The sequence below is a fragment of the Oryctolagus cuniculus genome, chromosome 7 (genome assembly GCF_051225735.1).
Source record: "Oryctolagus cuniculus isolate XC-2025 breed Fujian yellow rabbit chromosome 7, ASM5122573v1, whole genome shotgun sequence".
NCBI classification, from domain to species: domain Eukaryota; kingdom Metazoa; phylum Chordata; class Mammalia; order Lagomorpha; family Leporidae; genus Oryctolagus; species Oryctolagus cuniculus.
The window spans coordinates 2056953-2072500 of NC_142873.1; the positions used below are offsets into that span (position 1 = coordinate 2056953).

A 15548-nucleotide genomic window follows, 5' to 3' on the forward strand; every position below is an offset into this window, starting at 1 on the left:
AGATCTATTTATTTGAAAGAAAGGAAGGAAGGAAAGATTTATTTATTTATTTAAAACAGAGTTACAGAGAGGCAGAGGCAGAGAGAGACAGAGTCTTCCGTCCCCGGGTTCACTCCCCAGCTGTGCTGCTCCGAAGCCAGGAGCCAGGAGCCAGGAGCTTCTTCCCAGTCTCCCATGTGGGAGGCCATAGCAGAGAGCTGGATTGGCCCCAGTACAGTGTAATCTTAAAAAAAAAAAAATCTTGGGCTGGCGACACGGCTCACTAGGCTAATCCTCTGCCTGCAGCGCTGGCACACCGGGTTCTAGTCCCAGCTGGGGCACCGGATTCTGTCCCAGTTGCTCATCTTCCAGTCCAGCTCTCCGCTGTGGCCCGGGAAGGCAGTGGAGGATGGCCCAAGTCCTTGGGCCCTGCACCCATAAGGGAGACCAGGAGAAGCACCTGGCTCCTGGCTTCGGATCGCTGTGGTGCAACAGCCACAGCAGCCCTTGGCGGGTGAACCAACAGAAAAGGAAGACCTCTCTCTCTCTCTCTCTCTCTCTCTCACTGTCCACTCTGCCTGTCAAAAAAAAAAAATCTTAAGGGGGCTCAGCTCAGCTGTGACTCCATGATCCGCTAATATGAGGTCTATTTCCAGTCCCTCCTCCTCCATTTCCAATCCAGCTCCTTGCTAATTCACCTGGAAAGCCACGGGAAGATTGACCCACTACTTGGACCAGCTGGGAGATGTGGAACAGATGAAGCTCCCGGCACCTGCCTCCTGGATTTGCCCTGGCCACCCAGAGCCCATCCAGCAGATGGAAGATCTCTCTTCCTCTCCCAACTCTCAGCCAGTCACCCCACAACTCTTTCACATAAATAAGAGTACATTAAATTTAAAAGAGAATTGGCCAACTAAGTCTCTGAAGGTGGGGGGGTTGGGCTGACCCTGGGGCATAGTAGGTTAAGCATCTATCTGTGGCTCCAGTTTGAGATGGAAGGACTCTCTGTAACTCTGACTCTCCAGAAAAAAAAAAGATAAAAATCTTAAAAAGAATTATTATTATTATTATTATTAGGGGGCCTGTGCTGTGGTGTAGCAGGTAAAACTGCCACAAGCAGTGTCGGCATCCCATATGGGCTCCCATTCGAATCCCATCCCAGCTGGCTGCTCTCTGCTATGGTCTGCAAAAACAGTAAAAGGAGGCCTGAGTCCTTCTGCCTCTGCACTCCCACGGGAGACATGGAAAAAGCTCAGGCTCCTGGGTTCGTATCGGTGCAACTCAGGGTGTTTCAGCCACCTGGGATGTGAACTGGTGCGTGGGAGACCTCTGCCTCTCTGTAACTCTGCCTGAAAAAATAAATATCTAAAAAAAAAAAAAAAGGATTAGAAGTGAAAATTGTGATAAAATATTGACCATGTAGAGGGAGGAGATTCAGACAACGGGCATGGCATGTGACACAACATGAAAAAAATCACAGCTTGCTTCTTTTTCTTAAAGGAAGATTGCAAGGCAGAGTGAGTGGGGCAGGTGGTCATTATGCCCTTGTGAGTTATGCTTGGGATGCACACACCCCACGGAGGAGTGCTGCTTTAGGTTCTGCCTGGCTGCTCTGCTAAACATATAGTTTCTGATGAATAGATCCTGGGAGTACCTTCTCCTTTTCACACACACACACACACACACACACACACCCCTACCTCCCTACCTCCTTCCCTACCTTTCCTCTCTGTAAGTCTACATTCTAAATCAATCAAGCCAAGACATCTTAGCAGGAAGGAGGAAGAGCCCACACTGATCTGAGAAGCTGCTGTCCCAAACGCTGGATTTTTTTTTTTCCTTTTAAAGAGCTTCTTCAGGGTGCCTGTCATGTATCGGGGTACACCTGATATATGACAGCAGAATCTGCCTTAACCCGCTGTGTTACCACACTGGTCCTGGCATCACAACATGTATGAATGAAGCCTTTTACCACCTTTTACTACCTGTCCCTGTGCTGTAGCTGAGAAACTGAACTGAGAAAACATCATATTACACAGGAGATTGCACTTACCCTGGCTGTTACATTCAGGGTTCATGTGATCAGGTGACAGAATGTGTGTGTGTGTGTGTGTGTGTGTGTGTGTAAAATCCCAAATCCTGATGATGAATGACAAAAACAATTGAGGTGGGGTGTTTTGTGGCATGGTTGGATTAGCGGTTGCTTGAGATGTTGGCATCTCACACCAGAGTGCCAAGTCGGGTCCTGGGTACTCTATATGCTTCTGAATCAAGCTTCCTGCTAATGGGTCTGGAAAGGCAGCAGTGGATGGCTGAAGTAGATGAATGGAAGCAGATTTCATAATATAAAGACACTGGTGAGACCGGCATTGTGGTGCAGCAGGTACAGCTGCCGCCTGTGACCCCAGCATCTCATATGGGCACCAGTTTGAGTCTTAGCCACTCCAGTTCCAATTCAACTCCCTGATAATGGCCTGGGGGGTGGTATCAAAGGCTATCCCAAGTCCTTAGGCACCTGGAAGAAGCTCCTGGTTCTTGGGTTCATCATGGCCCAGCCCTGGCCATGGTGGCCATTTGTGGGAGTGTACCAGATGTCTCACCTTCTCCCTCTCTCTCTCTCTCTCTATATCTCTATCATCTCTATCTCTATCTCTGTTTTTAGCCTTTCACATAAGCAAGCAAATAGGCTAACACAGAAGGATCTGTGAACAGAGATGCATCTGGCAGCAGCCTTGTATGTTCTGGCCAAAGAACAACTGGTAAGTTAAACATGCCTGTGGATGGGCTCATGGTGGAATACACCAGTGTGCACCTATGCCCAGGAAGAAAAAGAAAAAAAAATATTGGTGCCTTCCTAGTTATAGAATATTCTCTGGATAAGCTAAGATGTTCCAAGGTTGGAGCAAAAGGGCAGAGAGGAAAGCTGTGTTCCTGGCATCCCTGGCCAGTTATTTCACTCCCCTGCCCCGTGCCCTCTTCCTAGGCCAGAGTCAGGGCAGAGGTGCCCATGGGGACAGAGGTGGGGGGAGGACACACACCCTCCCAGAATGAATCTTATCCTATCCTGCCACTGTGATGACTTTGCAAGGCACAGCTGAAGAGAGAAACTGGTAGCCTGGCCTTGGGAATCTACTTGCCACACCCACCCACCCTCAATGACTTGGAATCTGCCTCATTCAATTGGCTTCATTCAAATGCAGAAGAAACAGCCCCGAGCTTTTCTCTGTGAATGGGTTTCCTTTTCTCTTCTCCTCAGCTCCCCCACCTCGGGTCTTTGTCAGTGAATGGCCAACTTTCCCTGCTCCACCAGAATGCTGCCTTTCTGGGGCAAAGGTCAGTCAGTCCTCTTAGCCCTGGAAACCATGACAGCGACCACAGCTGAAACCCTGACTTGAAGGCTGACATCTTTCTTTATGGCCTGGGGTGTGTTTGCTTAAGATAGAGCGTGCACATGTGTCTTTCAGAGGAGACAGAACCAGTGCAGTGGAATGCTGAGCAGATTCTCTTGCCGTTCTGGAATTCTGGTAGTCACAGGACAGAAGGCTAGCAGGGGATGATTTTGACAACAGACAGACAGACAGACACCTCTGCTGAACTGTGCTTGCTCTGGGGAGGAGGGGCAGATTATGGTCATTCGCCTTTGGGTTTCACAAGCACTTCTCACTCTCCCGCCTGCTTCCCGTGGAAATCCACAGTCCCCCTCTGTGAGCCCAGGGCATCAGTGAGTGACCTCACGTGCCTTCTCACCACCCTAACACAAGAGGTAGTTGGACAAATGTGAAGGAACCCCAGAGAAGATCGCCACAGAGGAAGACTTGTTATGGCACGATGAGTGGGCAGGCGAGGTGGGGTTGAGGGCCATAGGGGGATATGGCTGTCGTTGGGCAAATAGGAAGGGTACTGTCTGACAAATACCCCAAAGTGTTTAGGCTCCTGCTGAGCATGTGGGAGATCTGGATGCAGTCTCTGACCCAGTTCCAGCCCGTGTGTGTGTGTGTGTGTGTGTGTCCCTCTCCCTCCTTATTTTAAAAATAAAAATAGGACTACAGCAACGAACGTGACCGTGACGTGAGTGTACCGAATGTCATGGAACTGTGCAGTCGAACGTGTTTCTGACGGGAGTGGATTTCACATCAGCGAGGAAGTTTTCTGGCTTTGTTGAATGGGGATGTGAGGGATGTGAAAATCTGACAGTGCAGCCATTTGGAGCATCAGAAAAGAAGTGAACGAGGACTGTAAATGACTGTGGGTCCTGTGACAAAGAGTGAAAGGAGATTTTCAACTTGTAAAATCCACATGCTGGGGGGGGGGGCGGCACCGTGGCTCACTAGGCTAATCCTCCGCCTGCGGCGCCGGCACACCGGGTTCTAGTCCCAGTCGGGGTGCCGGTTCTGTCTGGGTTGCTCCTCTTCCAGTCCAGCTCTCTGCTGTGGTTGCCTGGGAGTTCAGTGGAGGATGGCCCAGATCCTTGGGCCCTGCACTCCCCTGGGAGACCAGGAGGAAGCACCTGGCTCCTGGCTTCGGATCGGCACAGTGTGCCAGCCGCAACGCACCGGCCGCAGCAGCCACTTGGGGGGGGGTGAACCAACGGAAAAAGGAAGACCTTTCTCTCTGTCTCTCTCTCTCACTGTCTAACTCTGCCTGTCAAAAAAGAAAAAAAAAAAAACCATACCCTGGCATGTGCCTGCATGCTATACATCCGGGTGCCTGCTTTGAGTCTGGCTACCCACATTCTGGCTTCCCGATGATACACATCCTGGGAGGCAGCACGTGATGTCACGAGTGCCCCCCCTCCTCCACTGGGTAGCGTTTCTGGCTCCTGGCTTTGACCAGGCCCAGCCTTGGCTCTTTGTTGCGGGCATTTGTGGAGTGAACCGGTGGATACAAAGTCTACTTAGACCTCTCCCACCCACACTGTGGTTGCTGTTACACCCTGAATTATGTGTCATTTCATGATTCCTCTTGACTTCTTGCCTGTGTTCCATTTGCTTAGTTCTCTGTTGGCCTGCTTGTTCATTCTGTAGGGAGGGGAGGTAAAGGTGTTTTGATATATGTACATCTACATTTGCCAGAGGAAGTCGGTTCTGTCCGCATCCTAAGAGAAGTTCACAAAATTCCCTAGTCTGTGGTAGTGTGGTGACACAAGATTGGTGCCGCTGCTGTATATGGTCACTCAGATGTTCCGTGTCTCACAGAGATTTTGTCAAAGGCAGCGATAGGTAGGACAGACGAGGAGCCGTGGGACAGCCGCCACTAGTATGTTCCTTCATTTTGGCGGTGTTGTGAGGGAATTTGCAAAGGTGGGCATATTGTAGAGCATGTTGTAGAGAGCTGTAGTTTGAAGAGGCGGGGAGTGAAACCAGCAGATGGAATCAATCTCTCTCTCTCTGTGTTTCTCTCTACCTCCCCCCACCCCACACACACTTTACCTTTCCGATTCAGAAATAAATAAATGAATCTTAAAACTTGAAGAAATAATGTGTGGTGGGCGTTCGGATCAACGGTTAGAGTTTTCGGCATGGGGCGCTCCCGTCTCATGCAGTGGAGCATGGGTTCGATTCCTGAGTCTCCTCTGATTCAAGCTTTGTGCAGAGGCATGCCCTGGGAGGCAGCAGGTGAGGTTTCAAGTACTTGGCTCCCTGACATCCATGTGTGGGGATTGTTAGAAAGCCCCACGGTGAAAAAAATAGAGTCAGACGCTATTGGGTGTGAGTGACGGGAACTGTCAGGGCTGCACCCCAGAGTCTCCACTGGTGGGGAGCTAGAGTCATACTGGAGTAAAAAATCCAATCCTGGCTGGCGCCGCGGCTCAACACCGGGTTCTAGTCCCGGTCGGGGCACCGGATTCTGTCCCGGTTGCCCCTCTTCCAGGCCAGCTCTCTGCTGTGGCCAGGGAGTGCAGTGGAGGATGGCCCAAGTGCTTGGGCCCTGCACCCCATGGGAGACCAGGAGAAGCACCTGGCTCCTGCCATTGGATCAGCGTGGTGCGCCGGCCGCAGCGCGCCGGCCGCGACGGCCATTGGAGGGTGAACCAATGGCAAAGGAAGACCTTTCTCTCTGTCTCTCTCTCTCACTGTCCACTCTGTCTGTCAAAAAAAATATTTTTTTTTTAAAATATCCAATCCAGGTACTCCAATGGGAGAGGCGGATCATCTTATGATTACTTGAAGATAGTTGAAGATTCAACCCCACAATCGATCACTTTCTTTTCACTTTTTAATGGATTACATATTTATTGGAGAGGCAGCATTACAGAGACAGGGAAGGAGAGAAGGAGGAGGAGAATGAGAGAGAGAGAGAGAGAGAGAGAGAGAGAGATGCAAGCATTGTGGGGCATCTGGTTAAGCTGGATCAGTCCTGGACCAGGTGGCAGGCACTCAAACCCATGCTGCTGTGGGATGCCAGCGTTGCAGGCAGAGACTTGAGACCAAGGAACCGCTTCCTAGGGCCCTGAGGTTGCCACTGCCTGCGATGCCAGAGTCCAACTCCCTGCTAATGTGCTTGGGAAGATAGCTAAAGATGGCCTGAGTGCTTGGGCCCCTGCACCTATATGGGAGACCTTGATGAAGTTCCAAGCTCCTGGGTTTGGCCTGGCCCAGCCCAGGCTGTTGTAGTTCCATTTGTGGGAGTGAACCGACTATCTCTGTAACTGCCTTTTGAGTAAATCGATACAGGAGAACCTGGTTGGTGACAGACATCTTAGAGACTACCGGTTATTTTTAAGCAGGAGGTTACTGGGAATAAAGCGGATACTGTCGATAGCCCTACCTGGACTCTCTTTGGACAGGTCTCTGTGGATGTGGAGTTGATGGGGAAGGAGGGAGGGAGGGAGGGAGGGAGGATCCAGTGTGAAATTTCTGCTTCCCTTCGTCTCCTCTTCACCGGGCCCTCCCTCACTCCGCAAGCCGAGCCGAGCCGAGTCTCTCTTGCCTGAGGCTCGCGCACCACCTAGCGGCCACAGTATTGAACATGGGTTTGGTGAGGGAGAGCTAAGATGGAGTCACAACTTTCCGGGCTGGCGGGCGGTTGGGGGTGGGGGCTTGTTTGGCGTGGGCTGGGTGTGGAGCACCTTTGGACTTCCTCCTTTGGAAGCTGCTGGCATGCCTTTGGGTGGGGCTGGCCCATGTGGGACTGGAGACTGGGGTCGGTCGGTCTCCCCCCCCCCCAAGTCTCCCCTTCTTCACCTGGAAAGGTAGAAGAAGAAAGTTGTTTGTTCTGAACGACATCGACCCCGGATTTTGTCCCTGTAGGAAACCATAGACATGACTGCCCTGTGGATTTTCTGACTTGGGTGCCTGGATAAAAAAAGAAAGAAAGAAAGAAAGAAAGAAAGAAAGAAAGGAAGGAAGGAAGGAAGGAAGGAAGGAAGGAAGGAAGGAAGGAAGGAAGGAAGAAAGAAAGAAAGAAACCTAGTGTCTGGGTCTTCTTCTCCCTGAAGGAGACTATGGCCCAGGCCTGACCTCTAATTGGATCAGTCAACCCCCTCTCGCCCGTGCTGTAGTTCCCTTGACTGAATTTTTCTCATTGTCCCCCGTGCCTGCGGCTTTGGCTGCCACACGTAGAGAATGATATCTACCCCAAAAGGAAGGCCTCAAAGGCCGCCTGAGGAGCGATGTTTCTCTGTGATCTACTTCTGTCTGTTGCTCCTCATCTCCCCCCCCCCCCAGTCCCAGGGGAGTGAGCCTTGGGAGCCAGAAGACTTCTTCCCCCAGGTGGGTTCCAGAGACCTGACATCCCTCCCCGCCCTGGTGTTCCAGGGTGGTCAAGCTGCAGTCAAAATGTGTGTATGGTGCACTGGTTTATTTTGGTATGTCATTGGGACACACACACACACACACACACACACAGCTCTGAAGGGCTCTCTCCATTTCCACACACATGCATACACGTACACACAGGTCTGACTGGGTGTGTTGTTTGTCTGGAACACTTGGAAGGCCATTTTAGGGGCAGTGCCTTCCCAGGCAGAGAGGAGAGTGGATGAGAACTTCTCAGGAGCAAAACCCCTCTTGGAATGGGAGGGTGAGTTGTGCTGCGGTATCTCCCGGGATGCGGTGACTGGCTCTCCCCTGCCTCTTTCTGTGCCTCACCGGAGGGAGCAGAAGCTTCTTGTGGGTTGAGCTAGATCCTGTGTGCCCAGACGCTGTTCACTGTGCAGCCATTTCTGCTCATGTGCTGGGAAGGGGAAGGCAGGCCAGGCTCCTGTCCTGTTTCCCAGAGACCCAGTCTGCTCTCTTCCTCCTCTGACCCCTGCCTGCTGATGGGGAGCAGAGTAAAGTGTGCTCTCTCTCTCTCCCTCTCCCTCTCCCTCTCCCTCTCCCTCTCCCTCTCTCTGCTTGCTCTCTCTGGGAGACTGTCTGTTCTCCCCTTCTTTCACATCTCTGACCCACTGCCATTCCACCTCCTTTCTGTCCCCAAAAGAGCTCAGTGGCTCCCCTAAGATCTTAGAAGAAAGACAAATAGAGGCCGGCAGGCGCAGTGGCTCACTAGGCTAATCCTCTGCCTGCGGCGCCGGCACACCGGGTCCTAGTCCTGGTTGGGGCACTGGATTCTGTCCCAGTTGCTCCTCTTCCAGGCCAGCTCTCTGCTGTGGATAGGGAGTGCAGTGGAGGATGGCCCAAGCCCTTGGGCCTTGCACACATAATGGAGACCAGGAGGAAGCATCTGGCTCCTGGCTTCAGACCGGTGCAGCGGTCCGGCCATAGCGGCCATTGGGGGGGTGAACCAACGGAGGGAAGACCTTTCTCTCTGTCTCTCTCTCACTGTCTAACTTTGCCTGTCAAAAAAAAAAAAAAAGACAGAAATTTAAAGTTAGCTAGTGGGAGCTAGGCAGCATTGTAGCACAACATGTTAAAGACAACGTCAGTGGGAGATGGGCCAAGTAGTTGTGTCCTTGTCACCCACAAGGGTGGCCCAGATGGAGCTCCTGGCTGCTGGCTTTGGCCTAGCCCAGCCTCAGCTGCTGTGGGCATTTGGGAAGTGAAGATATCTCCCTCCCTCCCTCCTTCCCTCTCTCTCCCTCTCTCTCTCTCCCCCCACCTCTCCTACCTCTCCTCCCTCCCCTCTCTCTCTAGCCTTCTCTTTACGTCACTGCATTTCACATGAAAAAGAAAAAAATGGCATAAATCAATGTATCTCTCCAAGAAGCATACAAAGCTGGGCAGGTTTGTTGTGCTTCCACCCTGCCTCCCGGTCTTCCAGTGGTGACCCTTCACATTTCCTTCCAACTCCTGGTGGTGGAAGGAGACACACAGCGAGGAGATACTGGGCCATCCTTTATAACAGTACTACCTAGGGAGGGCCGTCCCGGCTGGAGACAGTGATTGCATTGAAGAAAGTGAGTGTGTGAGTGTGACTGTGAGTGTGTGCCTGTGTTCCTGTCTGGCCCAGCTCCCAGCTCCCGGGAAGCCCTCCCTCTCATCATTGGCTGAGATTTCTGGAGAGCCAGGCCTGGAGAAATATGGCCCAAGGGGGTGGGTGTGTGTGTGTGTGTGGGGGGAATCTGGAGCTGACCCACGGGCCTGGGACCCAGTGTCATTCCTCATTCACCTTCCTCCCTCAGCCTCCTCTGCCCTGCCCTTCATCTCCCCCTTCCTCCCCACCCACCCCCGCCGAGAGACCCAAATCTCTCTACGGCGATCCTCGCGCGCCACCTAGCGACCACAGTATCAGATCGGGCACGGTGGCCGGTGAAAGCCAAAATGGCGCTGGCGTCTAAATAGAGCGTCCTGAGTATCGCGAGACTTCGGGGTGGAGGCTGCGCAGTGGTTGGGGGCCTGTTTAGCACATGCGCGGTGTGGAGCACAGGCGAGCTTTCTGCTGTGGGGGCGGGGGGGGGCATTTTTCTCTGGGCTGGGGCGCTGCCCCCGCCGCTGCAGCTGCCGCGAGAGGGGTGGGAAGCTGGCCGGGTGCGGGGAGCGGGCCGTGACTGGGGATGGGCTCTCGGGTCCTTGGGCGCCACCCTGGGTGATCTGAGTCCCCTGTGGGTTACCGTTCGCGTCTTTCTTTCTTTCTTTCTTTCTTTCTTTCTTTCTTTCTTTCTTTCTTTCTTTCTTTCTTTCTTTCTTTCTTTCTTTCTTTCTTTCTTTCTTTCTTTCTTTCTTTCTCTTTCTTTCTTTCTTTCTTTCTTTCTTTCTTTCTTTCTTTCTTTCCTCCCTCCCTCCCTCCCTCCCTCCCTCCCTCCCTCCCTCCCTCCCTCCCTCTTTTTCCTTTCTTTTATGTTCTCTTTCTCAGTTTATTCCCTGTTGTCTCTTGCTCTCGTGCTGTTTCCCGCTCGTCCGTGTGTCTGTCCGTCTCCTTCTAGCTTCTTTCTCTTTCTTCCGACTTTATTTCTCACTCCCCCCTTGACTTGATATTCTTTGTCCTTTCTTATTTTTTCTCCCCACTTGCTCTCTCTCTCTCTCGTCTTTTTAAATCTTCATGCTTTCTCCTCTCTTCCTTATTTTGGTTTCATTTTTTGTCTCCTACCTTCCCTCATGTGTTTCCTCTCTTTGTCGTGTCCTCACGTCCTCACGGTTTTCTTTCTAAACTTCCATTCCTTCTTTCCCCCATCTTTTACGTTTTCTTTCTCTCTTCTTAGTTTTTGTCTTTCTGTTCGGTCCTCCTTTTTTTTTCTTCTTTCTCCAACTTTTTTTTTTTACTTTCACTCTTTCTGTTTCTCTCTCCCTAGTGTTCTTTCAATGTTTTCCCCTCTTTTTAATTCTCTCTGCTGCTCTCTCGTCTTTTCTTCTTCCTTTTCTTTCCTTTCCTTTCCTTCCTTCACCTTTGGGTGGCTAAGTGGACTTTTTAATTCTTATGTGAATGTGATATCAATACAAAGAGAAGAGGTTCTATGTAGTTCATAGATACAAAAAATAAGAATATGACACACTACACTCCCCCCCCCCATTTTTTTAAACTTCTGTGTAAACAGTGATCTGTGGAGTGCATCCCCACGTGCCCAGGCAATAGTGAAGCCCATGGATGGCCTCTGCCACAGATGGTGTGCTGCCAGAGGATGAGCCTCCTTCCCGATGCCCCCCTCTCCCTCCCCACACACACCCCATGAGCCACGAGAAGATGCTCCTCGCGGCCAGGACAGCCCTGGGGGTCTGACAGGCTGACTCCCCGGAGCCAGGCGAGGCCAGACCCGTCTTCGGGAGGCACTTCATGCTCTGAGATTCCCAGAGTCTGCTGAGTCCCAACCCTCGGCTGTGTGGGCACCTATGCCCCACAGCCTTTGTGGTTGTGCAGACACCTGCCCCCGACCCCCTCCACACACTCTCTGCCCCCGGGCAGCCGAGAAACACGTTCTGAGCTACGATGTCGTCCCCCTGCCGCCTGGATGCATCCAGCTGGCTGTCCCTTGGTTCCTCGGTGTCGGTTGTCGGACTCCACCTGGTGGCTGCCTTGATATGGCTGTCGCAGGCTCCGGAGCCGACAAGGGATGACAAGTGGCCGAGGAGCCCGAGACAGAGTGTGACGAAGTCCCTAAGCTGCAGGAAGGACTGTCCCTGCCCTGCTGGGACCTGGGGGCCTGATGTATTGGTCAGAGATTGGGCCTGGAGGATGGCAAGTGAGCAGGCAAAGGCTGTGGAGGGAGGCGGGCGTCGCCTCGCGCCTGAACGTGGCTAGACTGGGGTGGCGCTACTGTTGGCGGGTCGACCAGCACACCCTGTCACACTACGTATTGGTAGTGCTGCTGCCACCACCGCCACCACCTACGGGGACCGACCGGGGATGTCGATCTGTGGGTGGCAGAGGGAAGGGTGCCTTGGCCATACAGGCTTGGGGTTTTGTTTTTCCTTTTCTTTCTTCCAAGTCCTTCTGCACTTGGGCCTAACCCTAATTATTTGCTACTTGCCACTAAGGAAGGTCTGGATTTTTTTTTTTTTTTCCCTTTCCAAAATCCCCCTTCAGGGAGCGATCGAAGGTCCTGGGTTGCCTTTTTTTTTTTTTTTTTTCTTTTTTTTTTTTTTGACAGGCAGAGTGGACAGTGAGAGAGACAGAGAGAAAGGTCTTCCATTGCCGTTGGTTCACCCTCCAATGGCCGCCACGGCCAGTGCGCTGCGGCCAACACACCGCGCTGATCCGATGGCAGGAACCAGGTGCTTCTCCTGGTCTCCCGTGGGGTGCAGGGCCCAAGCACTTGGGCCATCCTCCACTGCACTCCCTGGCCACAGCAGAGAGCTGGCCTGGAAGAGGGGCAACTGGGACAGAATCCGGCATCCCGACCGGGACTAGAACCTGGTGTGCCGGCACCGCAAGGCGGAGGATTAGCCTATTGAGCCACGGCGCCGGCCCCTGGGTTGCCTTCTGAGGGCTAGAGGCCGGTCCGCTGCAGCCCGTGCGTGAGTTCGCCTGGATGGGGCTGCCTGCCATGTGTGGGGTGGTGGCTTGCTCATGGCCCTAGTCCCCTCCCCCACCCCAGGTCGACCAGGTGGCCAGAGGAGTGTCCTCTAACAGAGATGGGTGGCATTTTGGGGACAAGTGACCGGGTCCCCAAGCTCAGAGGTGGCTGTGTCCAGTGCATCAGCCCTGTGTCCTCTCGCGTGGACATTTTTATACTTGGAGTTGTGGTTTTGGACCTGCAGGTAGGTGCTGACACGCTGTTCTCTGGTGACTGTCGCCAGGGAGGGGACTCCGGACGTGCGTTGGGGACACGGGGACAAAGTGGGCTTCCAGTGGGCTGGTGCTCGACCGTGCTCCTTTCTGAGAGCCACCTGCTTGGGCTCGCGCGGTGGCTTGTGTGCGTGCGTTCCGGTTGTCCCGCGACGGTGATGCCACCTCCGGCCTATGGTGCCCGAGGGCGGTGGGGTGAGGCGGGCGTCGGGTCCTCTACCCGCGTGCGCTCTCTGCCGCTGGTGAGCCGATCGCGTGGTGGTTGTGACAACCCTCTGACTTGAAAGGCCCTCGATGAGGGGTGGCTTCATGCCACGTGTGCGTGTCAGGCGTTCTCCGCTGGGGTTGTCTACCGCCTGCAGTGAGAGGCGGGGGCTGGTGAGGCTGCAGCGGGCCCCTCTGGTGGCTGTCCTCGCCGGGTCGTGTCCCCCCCGCCCTCGCTCCACGTGTTAAAGCCTAGACCTGACTGTGACCGATGTGGTGCTGTGGCGCTCTCCTGGGCCGGACCTAAGCCGCTCCAGATGAGGGACAGCCGTTCATGGTGAACGCTGCTGAGCCTCTCGTTCTGGCCTGCGGGCCCCTCGTTCTGCCTTCCCCACCTGCGGGTGGTGTGTGGGTGGCAGGGGTGCGGAAGCCGGCCCGGCCTCTGCTGTCCCCGTGCTTTTGTGCGCGGGGGGGGGTCGGGGTCCTCTGACGTGGCGGGCATCCCTCGCCGTCGCCCTGTCGTGGGCTCTGTGGCTGCGGAGCCTTGCCTCCGCGCGAGCCTGTGCGGTGCCCCTGGAGTGGTCCAGGTTGTGCCTCAGGTGCCTGAAGCCGAGTGGTGGTGTTGCTCCTGTCTCCCCAGCGCCCTCTCCCGGGTGTCGCTGCTGCGGCTGCCTCTGGCTGCTGTCTGTGCCCCTTGGGAGTCTTGGGGGGGTCGAGGCGGTAAGAGAAGGAGACACGTGTGTGCTTCGCCTCGCTTGGAGGGAGGCTGCCGGTGTCGTGCCGTCGCCCCCACGTGTGTGTGGGGTATCGGCTTGGTGGGCGCATGCCTGCGCGCTTGCCACCCTGCCCCCGTGGGGTGGTGTGTGCCAGGTGTGTCGAGCAGTCGCGGTGTGGTCCGGTCTGGCCGGACAAGTGCGGGGGCCGGGAGGGCTGTGGCGAATGGGATTGGTAATGCGCCCAGCCTGCCCTTGCCCTGGCCGCGGATGCTCGAGGTGCCGTTTCTTCCCTATACCGCAGACCCCCTCGCCCGATTGATCGGTCTCTCGGGTGGTGCTCCCTCGGCTTGCCTCCTGCCGGCCCGGCGGGGGGGGGGGCAGTTGGGGTGGGGTGTGGCCCACCTTCGGTGAGGAACGCCTTCTCTAGCGATCCGAGAGAGGGGCGTGCCTTCTGACGGGGTACCGTTATCCCCCGGCCGCCGTCCCTCCTGTGCTGAGTGCGTTGGGTGGCGTACCCCACCCGTGCGCCCCGTTTGCCCCTTCTGTTGGGGGGGAAGCGTAGGCGTGCTGGTGGGTCTGCCGGTCCCCGCGGTGGGGACCGGGGCGCTGCTCTTTCGGCCCTAATGGCCGCGGCCCGCGCCTCCCCCCTCCGTGTCGGGGGAGGGTCCCGCCGGGCCGGGCTGGCGGTCGGTCGCTCTTTCTTCGTGTTGGGGACCGGCGCGCGTGCCCGTGTGCGCGCGTGCCTTCCGCGTCACTCTCCGTGTGTTGCCTTGTCGGCCGGGGCTTGGCGGGGGCGCGCGTGGCCCGTCCTGTGCGTCCCTGGGGCTGTGGCGCGAGTGGGCAGCTCTCAGCTTCCCCTGCTCGCCACCCCGGGCTGCGACTGGCCGTTGTCGGGCGGCGGTCGGCACGTGTGTTGGGCTGGGCCCAGCCCTCTCTTCCCCCTCGGCCCGCGTGGTCGCCCCTGGGGAGTGTTCCCTCGGGGTCGCGGTGCTTCTCCCGGGCATGGAGATCTGGATGGTTGGATGGGCGGGAGATGGCGCGAGGGCCGTGCGGTGTGTGCGGTTGTTGGCGATGTTGCGTGGAGGCGCCCTGGCGGCGGGGCTCTTGGGTGTGCGTGGGAGAAGACGTGGAGGGTCGCCAGAGGCGGGCTCCGGTGTCCCAGGCGTCGCGGGACCGCCCTGGTGTGTGGTGGTGGGATCCCGTGTCCGTTTCCCCGGCGGGTCCGGCTTTTGTGGCCCAAGGCGCTCCCTGCGTCCTCTCCCTCGTGCCTCCGGTGCCTCGCCCTCCGTGGCCCTGGTGCGGCCCCCACCCCCCCTCGCTGTCGCTGCGGGCTGGGCCGTTCGCCCTCCCCCTCCGGGGGAGGGTGGGCTCTTTGAGGGCTCTGCTGCCCGCGTGCCTGTGGGGGCCTTGTGGGGTTGGGGTCTGTCCGTGACTGGTGGCGGGGGCGGGGCCGGTGGTCTTCCCCGCGTGAAGATGCGTGTTTGGGTGGCTGTGGCTGAGGCACGACGGCCCCCGGTTGGCTGCGTCAGGTACTGCCTTCCCATCCCTGCGGGACCGCCCTTGCCCTCGGAGGGTGCCGGCAGTGAGATCCCGCGTGTGGTGGTGGGGGTTGTGTGCTCTGGCGCGACTGGCCGGGCCGGCCGGCTGCGTGGTGAGGCCCTTCCGCCCGCACCGTCGTCGCGTGGGTGGCCCTGGTCCTTCCCCGTCGCCCTTTGCTCGCGCCTTCCTCCGCCTGCTGGGCGGCCCTGGCCCCCGTCTCCTTTGCTCTCTTTCTCATCCGCTTCCCGACCCGGGTCGCCGTGACCCTGCTGTGTTTCGCCTCCCCTTGGGCCGGCCCACCGTGTCTTGGGGGTTGGGGGTTCCAGCTCCCCTTCCGCGTGTGGAACCGCCCCGGGCGGCTGTGGCGTCGCGCGTTGGCTTGTTGGCGTGCGTGGGGGAAGGAGGAGGAGGAGGGGGAGGCGTCGTCACCCCCCAGCTCCCCCCCCCCCGGTGGCGTTGGTGGCTCCGCGGCGGTGGTGGTGCTCGCGCGTGTGCCCCGAGTCCCGCGGG

General features: G+C 56.2%; 1 protein-coding gene across 2 annotated transcripts in view; it reads left to right on the plus strand.

Moving 5' to 3' along the window:
- The window catches only part of LOC103346519 (golgin subfamily A member 2), a 108653-nt gene that overhangs the window by 19199 nt on the left and 73906 nt on the right, over positions 1 to 15548 (plus strand). Inside the window, exon 3 of one of the 2 annotated variants that reach the window (XR_016236848.1) lies at positions 2642 to 6790. The exons of the other annotated variant lie outside the window; for it this stretch is intronic. The gene's annotated coding sequence lies outside the window, so the exon portion shown is untranslated. Of the gene's footprint in view, positions 1 to 2641; positions 6791 to 15548 lie in introns of those variants that run through there. 2 annotated transcript variants of the gene reach the window in all.